We start from the raw sequence: 13009 nt of genomic DNA on the forward strand, positions 1-13009 counted from the left end.
AAGAGCAAGGGACGGAGGGGGAAAGATCACACGTTCGGGCCCTGGGTCGGGACCTCGCATACACGAGAGGAACACTACGTGGCAAATATGTTATTACTAAGCAGTGGCTCAGGTCAGGCAGCGTGCAAGGTGAGAGGGAGGGGACAGACCACAGCTGCGGGGAGAAGGGGAAGTAGCTTGAGCCCTGTGTGGGCTCCCAATCCGTCTGCCTCGCTCACGAACCGGAACTAATTTCAACTGGCGTCTTTGGATGTGGGTTTTAGAAAGCTACTCTGGGAAGTGCTGTGGAGGTTGGAGAGTTGGAAGGAGAGGAGAAGGACAGAGTCAGTGGCTGTTTCAGAGAAAAAACACCCAGGGTGGGGTGGGAGGCACGGGAGAGGACAAAGATGATTCCAGAGTTTCCTGGTTTGGGCAACTGGGTGGATATGATGCTGTTCATCAAGATAGAGAAGGCAGGAGGAAGAGCAGGTTTGGGTGGGGGAGGTAATGAGTTCATTTCTGGGACAGGCTGAATTTGAGGTGCCTAAGGGAAGTTGAGGCGGAGATACCCAGTAGGCAGTCGGGTCTGGAGCTCAGCTAGGAAGGGCAGGGCCAGAGATACGGATCCCAAGTTGTGAACTTATAAATGAGAGTTAGAACTTTGGGAGTGGTTGAGTTCACTCAGGGAAGAAGTGTGAAGTGTTAGAAGAACAAGAATGGAATGGTGAGGTCATTGATGGCTGGGGGTGGGGCTGAGGAAGGGTTCGGCAGGGCACGAGAGACCAGGAGGGGCTGCCCATGTGAGCCAAGTCCTTGGCTTGAGCAGGTAGGACGCACAGCAGCCTTCAGTGGGGCCCTTCCCAGGCCTTGGCTGCCCTGATAACTTAAACAAAAAGCATTATTGCTCTCAAAGGGCAAGAAGGGATTTCTGATCTTGAAATCAGTGTGCTTTGGAGCTGAATCTCAGAGATTTGATGATCCAGTGGTGTGTGTGTGTGTGTGTGTGTGTGTGTGTGTGTGTGTGTATTTTGTTAAGTTTTCAAGATGACAACCTTTAGAACAAAAGGAAACCTGTTCCAAATCCCAAGAGATGATAGAGTGATCAACAGAGGTCTTGTCATTGAGGCTGGGGCTGGGTGGCTTCTCTCTAATGTCTTAGGGCAGCATACGCACATTCATCCCACATGTATTACTTAGGTACCAAGTATATGGCAGTCCCTGTGCTCAGCTCTAGATAGAGCTGTGGCCAAAACAGTTTCTGCCCCTGGGGCTAACTGGTTCTCAATCTTGGCTGGACCTTAGCATCATATGGGGACTATTGAAAAATTCCCCCATGCCTAGGCCGTGCCTCATACCAGACAGCTCAAAAATCCTTGGCAATGCGACCAAGTGGAAGTAGCTTTAAAAACTCTGCAGACTTGGGGGTCCCTGGGTGGCTCAGTCGGTTAAGCGTCCGACTTCGACTCAGAGCTCACGGCTCATGAGTTCGAGTCCTGCGTCGGGCTCGATGCTGACAGCTCAGAGCCTGGAGCCTGCTTTGGATTCTGTGTCTCCCTCTCTTTCTGTTCCTCCCCTGCTCTCGCTGTCTCTCTCTCTCTCTCTCAAAAATAAATAAAGATTAAAAAATGAATAAAATGAAAAAACCTCTGCAGATGATTTCAATGTGTAGCTACAGCTGAGAACCAGCTGAGTGTAGATAATCTAGGGCGCCCAAGTATTTCCACGGAACCCCAATGGCAGACTCTTGACTCAGTCCAGTTGCCTTAATTTATCCCTGAGGGGCCAGGAGTTGAGTTGGCCAAGGTGGCCCATGAAGGGCCTGGGCTGAGAGCTCCTGTACCCCACTCCTCAGCCAAGGAAGAGTCTTGCACACCGGTGTGGCCTCGGCCTGATCTGTGCTGTGGCCCTTAACCTGGCTGGCCACCCAGCTTTGATGTTTAAGTAGAACTCTGGTGAATGATTTACATTGTTCTCTCTTTTCACCAGGGCTGTCTTCTTTCTCTGTGAAAAACCAGTTGAATTCTTTGTCTAAATGGGGTATTCATTCAGAGGACGCACAATGGACCTCTTTCACTCGCAACTAAATCTCTAGTAACAGAGACCAAGGGCCTGCCAGCAACGTCCTTGTGAAACCCGTCCCTGTGTGCCCGGCTTCTGGAAATGAACCGTGAGCACTGCCGTTTGGAGAAACAGGGGCCCCACATTGTGTAGGGGGTGGGGCTGAGAGCCACAGACTGCTCTGACGCTGCGGGCAGGTCTCCGAGCTCGCACTGGGGAGCCCTGGAGTTGCTCCCCACAAGGGCAACCAAGCCCTTTTCTCGGTGGGACCCCCAAAAGCATCAGTCTGGCAATCACCGTTTAAGCCTGGAAGGGCAGCTGTGTGACTTTGGGTTACTGGCGTGACCTCTCTGAGCCTGAGTTTCAGGCCGAAACATGGGGGAATAGGATTATCGTGAGGATTAAATGACATAATATGTGCAAAATGTGGGGGCACCTACGGTTATCTGCCATGTCCTAAATTAAGGCCCTTTGATATATAATGCAGAATTGAACCCAAAGAACTAAAGCAGCAAACGAGCTATTGTGGCTTGTCATCCCTCAATTATAAATGAGGATACTGAAGCCCAGGGAATGGAAGAAACGTGTCCAATGTTGCACAGTCATCAAAGGAGATGGACTTTGAACTTGGGCCTCCCACAGTAAGAGGACAAGAGTGGATTAGCTATTACTATTTTCTGGATGTTGCTTTGGATTCAGACAGGAGGAGAGAAGGTGTGGGGAGTGGGGAAGAATTTTCTTATTACTTTGGAGGATGTATTCAGAGCCCTGATACTTAAGCCAGACGCTGCAGAGTTTCATCCTGGGAACAGAGGAAAAGGAGCCAGTTTCTGCTGGGACCGACTAGGTGCTAGGCAGCACGCGAACCCTTTTTGGGGACACTTGTACATTATTTAACGCGCAGGAATAAATCTGCAAGGGAGGTGGTAGGGATTTTTATCCCTAATTTGGGATTGGGGGGAGGGTTCAGAAGCTCAGGGAAGCTAAGCAACACGCCCAATGTCACAGAGTCAGTGTTGAAGCCTGACTTTGAAGCAGAGTCTGTCTGGCCTGAGATGCACCTGCTGCTTTGCTTTTGCTGAATGTATCCTGTTGACCTTGAGAAATGAGGTCTTCTCCGTGTCTTCAGTTTACTCTCTCACTTTGTAGGGATCTCGTCTCCATTTCCTAGGTCCTGAACAATTAGAGAGGGTGGTTTCCTAGGCTGTTTGCTTGGCAGCCACGTCGGGAGGAGAGTGGCAGTGATACTAAAATTAATAATAATAATAATAATAGCAATAATTATCACATTGAGCACTGTGTCCCAAGCACTCCATGTGTTCCAGACACAGTTGCAAGAACTCAACAGACCTTACCTCAGTTTAATCCGCACGACACTCCTGTACAGTTGGGATTATCACTCTTCCTGTTTCTGCAGATGGGAAACTGGCACAGATCAGTCCAGCAACTTGCCTAAGGTCACACAGCTAGTCACCGTGGACCTGGGATTTGAACCATGCGGTCGGACCCAGAAGCTACTTGGCAGAACTTGCTGGAAGCAGATGTGGTCTTTGTGCCTCCTGACCTGGCTTCCGGTTGGCAGCTGACACAAGAGGTGTTCCATGGGGGAACGTTCCCTGGGGAATGACTCTCCTGTCACTTCGTCTTGAGGAAGGGGTTGTTCCTGGTATGCGGAGTTTCACTGATGTTGAGAGGGGGCTTACTCTTTCCGCCTGTAGGTTTCCTCGGATTGGTCTTTGTTTAACTTGGCCCTACATACTCACTCAGCTGGGCTCTCAGGCCCTCCTTTAATGAGGCGGAGGCTCCCTTTGCAGGAGGTCAGGCTCCTGTGGCCTCTTGCCTTGTCCTCTGGCCACACTCTCCTCCGCAGGCTGCCTCTGTGTCCCCAGATCTGAGATCCAGGAGCTGGACCCAAACCCTGTCGTAGATGGCTGGAGAACCCTCGTGAGTCTCTGACCACCTGGGGCCACCGGCCCAGCTCTGGTCCTGTGGAACCTGGCCACAGTGGGCACAGCATCCCAGCCTGGGGCTGGGTGCCGTGTCGTATCTACACCCATGCACCTGGGGCTTATGTTTCAGGGAAGGGAGATTCTGGTTTTCCCCAGCAAGTTTTAATTCAGTCCCCTGGCTTTCAAGAGGGTGTGAATACCGTAGCATTCTGTCCTTGCATTCTGTCCTTTGCATTCTGTACTTAAAAAAACAAAAGGTAAAAAAACCCTAAACTTTGCCTTAATAATGAAATGAGCAGGAGTGATTTATTGAGCACATACTATGTGCCAAACATTCCACAAACAGCATCTCACTTAATTCTCTTCACATTTTTGAGGGGAAGGCCTTGGTTATCTTGTTTTTATGGTTGAACAACCTGAGTGCAGAGGGATTAATTTGCTCAAGGCCACACGGTAAGCAGTGGCCGAGCTGGGATTTGAGCCCAGGTCAGTCTGACACCAAGGCTCTTAACCACTGTCTGTACCACTTTCCATTTCTCTCCTTACCCATCCTCCCTTCGTCCGGAAGTCCAAAACGTTGCACGGATGGGTGAGAACCTGGACTATTTGAGTGACAAGAGGAGCTGTTCCAGTGGCTCTTTTCTCCCTGCCCACACGGTGTGCCTGTGGTTTCTTCAATCTGGGACCAGGGAGACCTTGTAGCGTTTGTCTGGGGCAGAATGTAAATGTGTCACTTGTCTTTCTCGGCTCGACAGCAACAGCTCTGTCATGTGCCAGTATGCGTGTGCATGCACGTGTTCCGCCCTTACTTGCTCCTCCTGACAGGTAGCTGGTCCTGTGCCTGAAATTGATTCATTTCTAATGAAAAACAACCCGACCTGAAGATAAGAATTCACTCAAGCAAGATTGGAAGGAGAGATAATGTGGAGTATGCAATGAGTTCGTTTTAACTGGTGACTTATTCCACCTAAGAGTTCTCATGTGTCAGAAGGGAGTCTGGGTCTGGGAAAGGTATGCAGAGGAAGGTGGAAAAGCCCCTGAGTTCTGCAGGGGAGCTGGACCTTCCTACTGCAAATGCTTAGGAGCCTGGACCCTGGGCCCGGAGTGGAGGGTGGAGTGCAGTGACTGATGCAGGCCTGGGGAGGGGGGCAGGGGCTTTCATTCGCTAGTGAGTGGGCATTTCCCATGTGGGTGGCACCTGACTTTCTGGGATATTTTCTTAAGTTTGTCTCTGCATTCTGACTCTTGATTCCCCAATGGAGGAGCTAGGCGTCTGCCTTCTCAGCACCCCTGTGCCTGGAGTAGAGAGTCGTGACTTAGGCTCCTTCGATGAGACACCACCTCCCTTCCCCCACTCCCCCGAAACGGACTTTGATCTTCAGGAAGGTGGCATTGCAAAGGACCCATTTTCAAGGCCAGCAATGGTTGGGGTCCTGGCGGAGGCAGCATGTGGTCCAGGCAGGTGGTGGTGGCGGGGACATCTTTGCAGGAAGCAGGCCTGTGGTAATGCTTGATTCTTTTTTTTTTTTTTTTCAACTTTTTTTTTTGGGACAGAGAGAAACAGAGCATGAACGGGGGAGGGGCAGAGAGAGAGGGAGACACAGCATCGGAAACAGGCTCCAGGCTCTGAGCCATCAGCCCAGAGCCCGACGCGGGGCTCGAACTCACGGACCACGAGATCATGACCTGGCTGAAGTCGGACGCTTAACCGACTGCGCCACCCAGGCGCCCCATCTTGATTCTTAATTGTTGTTGGTGGCAGAGCTTCCGTGTCTGACTCTCCGACCCCCCAGGAGATTTGTGAGCTACCCCCAAGTCCTGTAAATTTGTGGAGGTTTGCTGAATGGCCCAGGATATAGTCTATCTTCATACATGGTCCGTGGATGCTTGAGTATTTATTCTGCTGTTGCTGGCTGACGTGTTCTCTAAATGTCGATTGGATTCTGTTGGTTGATGGTGGTGTTGAGTTCTGTGCTCTTGTTGTGTGCTGTCTAGTTGTTCTATCAGTTATTGAGAGGGGATGTTGAAGCCTCTACCTATAATTGTGGATTTGTCTAGTTTCCCTTTCAAGGTCTAGTGATAACATTGCTTTCCATATTTTGCAGCTCCACTGTTTGGTCAGGATTCTTGTGGACTGAAGGTTTAAAATCATTATATAATGTCCTTCTCTGTCTCTGATCATTTTCTTTGCTCTGAAATTTACTTTATCAAATATTAATATAGCCAACTGCTTCCTCTCGATCAAAGTTGGCATGACGTATCTTCTCCCATCCTTTTAACTTTCAACCTGCCTGTATCGTTATGTTGGAAGTGAGAGACCATGTTTTCAAATCCACTCTGACGGTCTGTCTCATTTAATCTTGTCTGAGAATGTCTTGATTTCTCATTTGTTGTTCTGAAGGATATTTCTGCCGGATTCTGAGCTGACAGGGTTTGCTTTATTTATTTGCTTGTTGTGTGTGTGTGTGTGTGTGTGTGGTGCTGTTTTGTTTTGTTATGTTTTCCTCAGCATTTAAATAATGTTGTACTACTCCCTTCCCTCTTCCACAGTTTCTAATGAGAAATACACAATGATTTAATTGTTTTTCCTTTATAGATAAGGTGTTGTTTCTCTCCAGCTGATTTAAAGATATTTTTATTTGCCTTTCGTTTTCAGAAGTTTGACCATGATGTGTCCTGGAATGGATTTTTTTTTTTTTTCCACTTATCCTGTTTGGGGCTTGCCGCTTAGCTCCTTGAAACTGAGGCTTATGTCTTTTGCCAAATTTGGGAAGTTTCAGCCTTTAGTTTCTTTGAATGCTTTTCCAGCCCTGCCCTCTTTCACCTCTCCTTCTGGAACTCTGACGATGTGAATGTTAGATGTTGTTCCACAGGCCCCCGAGGCTCTGTTGAGTGTTTCATTCCAGCCTGTTTTCTCTCCATTGTTCACACTGGGTTATTTCTATCAATCTACTTTCAAGTGCATTGATTTTTTTCTTTCCTCCCTCCATTCTACTGTTGAGCCCACCCAGTGAGTTTTTTTATTTCAGTTATTGTATTTTTCAGTTCTAAAATTCCATTTGGTTGTCTTTTATATCTTCTATTCACCAAATGTTCTATTTCTTTGATGAAGCTCTCTATTTTTTTTTTCAATTATTTCAAGCATGTCCATAATTGCACGTTGAAGCATTCGTATGATACCTGCTTGAAAATCCTTGTTGGATGATGATAACGTTTCTGTCATTTTGAGATTGGTCTCTATAGATTGTCTCTTTTACATTCAGGTTGAAATTTTCTTGGTTCTTGGTGTGAACAGTTATTTTCTATTGAAACTGGACATTTTTGTTATTATGTCTGATACTCTGAGTCTTGTTTACATTTTCTGCTTCGGCTGACTTTTTTTTGACATTGCTCTGGCAAGGGAAGGAGTCGGTGCTGCCCTGTGACTGCCAGGTGAGGTTAGAAATACAGACTCCTCAGGGACACCTGGGTGGCTTAGTCAGTAAAGCATACGACTTAGACTCAGGTCATGATCTTGCGGTTAGTGAGTTCGAGCCCTGTGTTGGGCTCCATGCTGACAGCTCAGAATCTGGATCCTGCTTCGGATTCTGTGCCTCCCTCTCTCTCTGTCCTCCCCTGCTTGTGCTCTGTCTCTTTCTCTCTCAAAAATAAATAAATGTTAAAAATATTTAAAAAGAAGGGGGTGCCTGGGTGGCTCAGTTGGTTAAGCGTCCGACTTCACTTCAGGTCATGATCTCACGGTTCGTAGGTTCAAGCCCTACGTCGGGCTCTATGCTGACAGCTCAGAGCCTGGAGCCTGCTTTGGATTCTCTGTCTCCCTCTCTCTCTGACCCTCCCCTGCTCATGCTCTGTCTCTCTCTCAAAAAATCAATAAAAACATTTTAAAAATTAAAAAAAATTTATGTTTATTTATTTTTGAGAGAGAGACAGAGTGTGAGCGGGGGAGAAGCAGAGAGAGAGAGGGAGACACAGAATCCGAAGCTGGCTCCAGGCTCTGAGCTGTCAGCGCAGAGCCCGATGCGGGGCTCGAACTCAGGAACAGCAACATCATGACCTGAGCTGAAGTCGGACGCTTACCGACTGAGCCACCCAGACGCCCACCAAAAAAAAAAAAAAATTTTTTTTTTAATTAAAAAAAGAAAAAAGAAATGCATACTCCTCACTTGGCCTCTGTTGTTACCTGACTTGGGGAGGGATTCCTCATTCTAGGCCAGAGGTGGGAGTTCTGGTTCTCTGTTAGGCCTTCACTGACATCACTCTGACTGGGAGGGGTAGGAGTGCCTTGTTACCGCTCACACCTGTCTTCCACTGGACATTACAGTAAAGAGAGGTGGCCTCATTGCCTCTGGGTGGTGATGAAAGTCCTGACTCTTCCCTAAGCCTCTCTAACACCAGAGGGGAGGGAACAGAGCACCTCCATGGTTCTAGGTAGGGGTGGAAGTCCAGACTCCCCATGAGGGCTCCACTGACATCATGGGGGCATAGGTGTTGTTCCCATTTAGTGGGGGGGGGGGCGGTTAGTTTCCAGCTCCTGACTTGGCTTTCTCTGATACCACACTGGCAAGATGGTTGGGGAGCCTCATGACATTCCACAAGGGAGGAGTCTAGATTCTTCACTCTGTCTTTGCTGGCTTGGGTAAGGAGAGGCACTTTTTTCCCCATGATGTTAGTATGGAGTACGTGGTTACTGTCTGAGAGTTTTCTGTCTTCATACCCTTTTCTGGCTAGAGAGAGGAGGCTTTTGTTGGGGCTTTTTCATGTTTGGGATCATTTGCATTTCTGGGCCACATGTTTCTTCAGCTCCCAGTCTGGGATATATGAGACAAAGAGAAAACCCAGAAAACTCACCTCCATGTCACTCCTTGGGTCTGAAGTCCCTCACCCATCTGCCTTCCTCTCCCCACCTTTGAGAATTTTCTGATGATTTTTTTTATACATAATGTCTATGGTTTTTAGTTGTACTTGGTGGAAGGAAGAGAAAGAAGTATTATCTACTCCTTGTTCCCAGAGAGCAAGTCCCAACATCCTTTATTAAACTGTCTTTCTGCTGAAACTGGCCACAGGGGGCTCTGTTGTTTGCAGTGTAGAACCCTTCCCTTTGAGAAGGACATGGCCACAGGAGAGCTGTCCCCTTGAGTGGGAACACTGGTCTTGTCAATACGTTTTGAGAATTGGTAGTTCTCTTGTGTGTGAGTGGTTTTCCTCTGTTTTCTCCGAACCCTACAGCTTGTCTTCTGAACACAAACAAAAACTTTCTCATAATTAAAAAAAAAAAGTTTATTATGTTAATAATCTCTGCACCCAATATGGGACTTGAACTCATGACCCCAAGATCAAGTGTTGCATATTCTTCCGACTGAAGCAGCCAGGTGCCCCAATATAATCATATATATATATATATATATATATATATATATAATGTACTATATATATATATAATCATATATATATTATGTACTATATATATAATATATATAGTACATATATAATTAATATATATACTGGTTATATATATAGGTTATATATATGTATTATATATATACTAGTTATATATATATAATACATATACATACACACACACACACACACATATAATAAAAATGTGATCACACTGCATTTTTTGCTTAGTAACCTGCTTTTTCACTTAGCCAGATACCCTGATATCTTTTTATTCAAATAAATGTGGCTTAGATCATCATTTTTTGATGGTCACATAAGGTTCCATTGCAAGAGCACAGTTATTTACATATCTGATCCCTATTGTTTCCAATTTTTGTCCACTGTAAACAATTCTGCATGGAACATCTTTGTAGATAATCATTGGGTACTTGTCTGGTTATCTTAAACTGACCCCCTAGAAATGGAATTGCTGGGCTGTAGGGGACACACATTTTTTAAAAAGAGCTTTTGATGCATATCTTTACTTATCTTTTCCATCTTGCTTCTAGTTGTAGGACCATTGCTTGGTTCTCATTCCCCTCGAGTTTTCTCATTCACTAACAGGCATTACCCTTTCAGTCTCCCCTCTGCTTCTCTCTGTCCACTAGTGCTAGCTTGTGGCAGGATGATATGTGACAAATCAATGCCCCTATAACACCTTCCATATTCCACTTGCTTACATCCTGAGGCTCTTTTACCATTCGTGGCATGGTGGGACTTCCAAACTGAGATGGCAAGCAGTTTTAAGTTCAACTGCTGAGGGTTCAGATGGAAGATTCCGGAAGTAGATGTGATCAGCCATTTCCTTCCCTCACCGCTGACCTCTGGTCCTTAGGGGAGAAGAAAAGTAGAGATGAAGTAAGATGGTGAGATAGGAGTAGGAGTGGCCCTATCTCATGTATCCCTCCGCCCCACAAAATGAATCTTGGCCAGGGAGGGGCATGATAAAATCTGCCTTGAAGTCAAGAGAACCTGTTTCAGGCTTCCCAGGGTGTCATCTGGGAGGCATCAAGTTTCAGGTCAGTTCTCTATTCATCATGGAAAGGCTACCATAGAGAGGAAATGGTGGTATGGTGTCTCTGGTGAGGGGACAGTGTAGGGACAGCCTTCCAATTTTCCCAGAGCCTTAGAGTGCTGATGGTCAGATATCTGAGTGTCCCAGTGGCATCAAGTTGGGGTACAGAAGAAGAGGAAAGAGGAGAGGAAATATAAGGAGGAGGGGAGGGGAAGGGGAGAAAGCAGGAGGGGAGGGAAGAGAGAGGAAATGAGAAATGAAGCTCAGAGGCCTACAAGAGCTCCTTGCCTGAATGTTGTGGACCCCAAGGCAGAAGTTGAAGGGTGGGTCATGCTTGCAGGCATCTGATGAGAACATGGTTGCCTCTCAGATAATTTGTTAGCATGAGACACAAGTAAGGATCAGATGAGTTACATTTGAAGCCAGAGGTCAGAATGGGACCAAGACAGATGCAGACAGTGCAGTAACTTCTTTCTCAGCCTAGATGCGGGGTCACATCCCCATAACACGCACCCACAACACCTGTATGTACACATACATGCACATTGAGCCCAAATGGTGATTAAAAAGCACTCTTTTTGACTTTGTTTACCTGCAAATAACTAGATTACTTATGCTACATTGGGCAGAATAGGGATCCCAGGCGGAAAGTACACTGTTTGAGAAAGGGGCAGGTGGGGCGGGCGGGGGAGAGGAATTTTTGTAGTCTTGAGTTCACATGGACTGAAAATCCTTACCAAGTTTACTTCTCTAAACTACCATGGTCTAAGAAAATATGTTTTCTAGATTCAAGCCTTTGCATATTCCCAAGCAAAATCTCCTTCTATTTATTTGTGTTACCTATGTGCACAGTGATTATTGAGTTTTTTAAAATCGCATTTTGTTCAAACAAAAACATTCATAGGTGGCCAATATCATGTAAAGCAAATAAAAATCAGATCTGGGGGAGGGAGGATGCTTCCTCTCAGTCATCTGAGGTTCATAAAGAGCCTCTATGGAACCCTTGGGACTCAACAGATACAAGGCTGCCATGTATGGAATGCCAGTGCTGGCCAAAGTGCTCCCTGGCAGCTGAAATCTAGCTCATGTACCACTCATCAAGACTCAGCCTCTGGCACAGGGCTGTACCTACCTGGGGATAGCATTGCCTTTGTCTTTTTACAAAGTGTAGTCTGCTTATAAGCCATGTGTCCATAGAACAGCATGTATCAGAGAAGATTTCTTCTCAAATTCAGCCACCCAGATGGGGCACCTTACACGGGCCCCATAAAGGCAGCTAATGGTCCTGCGTGAGCGTGCTTTGAAAACAACAGTAAGTGTTTACCGGTACATAGAACTGGCTTTCTCTTTTGAGTTCCCCGTTTGCTGCTAAATTTCAAAACAAGTTCAGTACATTTCCTTGTCCCAGACTTAGAACATTACTGCTCAAGTGTGGGCGAGGGGCCAGCAGCCTCTTGGAAGAGCAGTAACTGATACTGTCATTAAACTATGGAGAAATACGCCAGGCAAGACTTTCCCTGGGTAGAATCCCTTGTGATTTGTTTTGGGGTAACTGTAAAAATCAAAACGAGGAGACCAGCCAATCACTTTAGTGAAACATTCTAGTTTACAATCAGGAAATGATGATCTTGAGAAATTGTGGCTTATGTTCAAGGCCATAAGATTCTAGTTGGTGGAGCTGAGACTCAAATCTAAAGCCTCCTGGCTACGATCCCAGGACTTTTCAGTTGGCTGTGTGATGATAGAAACCGTATAGCCAAAGAAATGATGGGATCTTCTTCCCTGGCCTCCTTCCTCCAAAGACAAATATTTACCATTTGGAGGCACTCTTGGGATGGTCCTACACTGAGGGAGGTGAATACCTCACTCCACATGGCAGCCTAGGAATGTGCCATCGTGTCATGTCGATGAAACGGGTGGTCTCTATATCAATAGCTTCTGCAGTGCTGAAACGCTTCCTTATTCTGCTTTGGTGCTGAATCAGCCGCGGGAGTCATGTCTACTTCCTGGGCTGCAAGATGGCCGCCCCAAATAACGACAATAATAATAACAACACTAATGATGGCAAGCACCATCATCATCTTGTTTGGTCCAGACAGATCACCTTTGATCTGGGGATTTCTAAGCACGTTGCCAACATGATCCAGCAGCTAGTGTCATTATCTCCCTTTACAGACAGAGAAAATGAGGCACAAGATGTTTAAGCTAGAGGCTCAAGGTCATGCGAGGCATCATTAGTGGAGACATGTGAGGAACTCAAGTCGTTAGCTCTGAAATAAAATCTGTAGGCACTTAACAGGCTTTAGGTTGGCAATGGCTGCTCTTTATGAGGACGGTATATTTTTATAAACCATGCCATAAAACTGAATACCGATCATTAGATTTCATTTCAAGCATGTCTTTCACAATCTTAAGTGCTGTGAGCATGTGGCAGATAGTCAGTCCCCTGCTCCAAACAGCCTGTTCCACACATAGTCCTTTGTTATACTCAGTGGATCCCCAGTGGTTCAGGAAGGTGAACCCTGTCTACCAAGAATCAAAGCTGGCATTGTATGACAGAAGGAACATT

The 13009-nt window shown here is 46.4% G+C and overlaps 1 long non-coding RNA gene across 4 annotated transcripts in view; it reads left to right on the forward strand.

Annotated features, from left to right (window-relative positions):
• The window catches only part of LOC109492089, a 59733-nt gene that overhangs the window by 10270 nt on the left and 36454 nt on the right, over window positions 1-13009 (forward strand). The window lies entirely within an intron of this gene.

The sequence above is a fragment of the Felis catus genome, chromosome D1, assembly GCF_018350175.1.
Source record: "Felis catus isolate Fca126 chromosome D1, F.catus_Fca126_mat1.0, whole genome shotgun sequence".
Lineage (NCBI taxonomy): Eukaryota > Metazoa > Chordata > Mammalia > Carnivora > Felidae > Felis > Felis catus.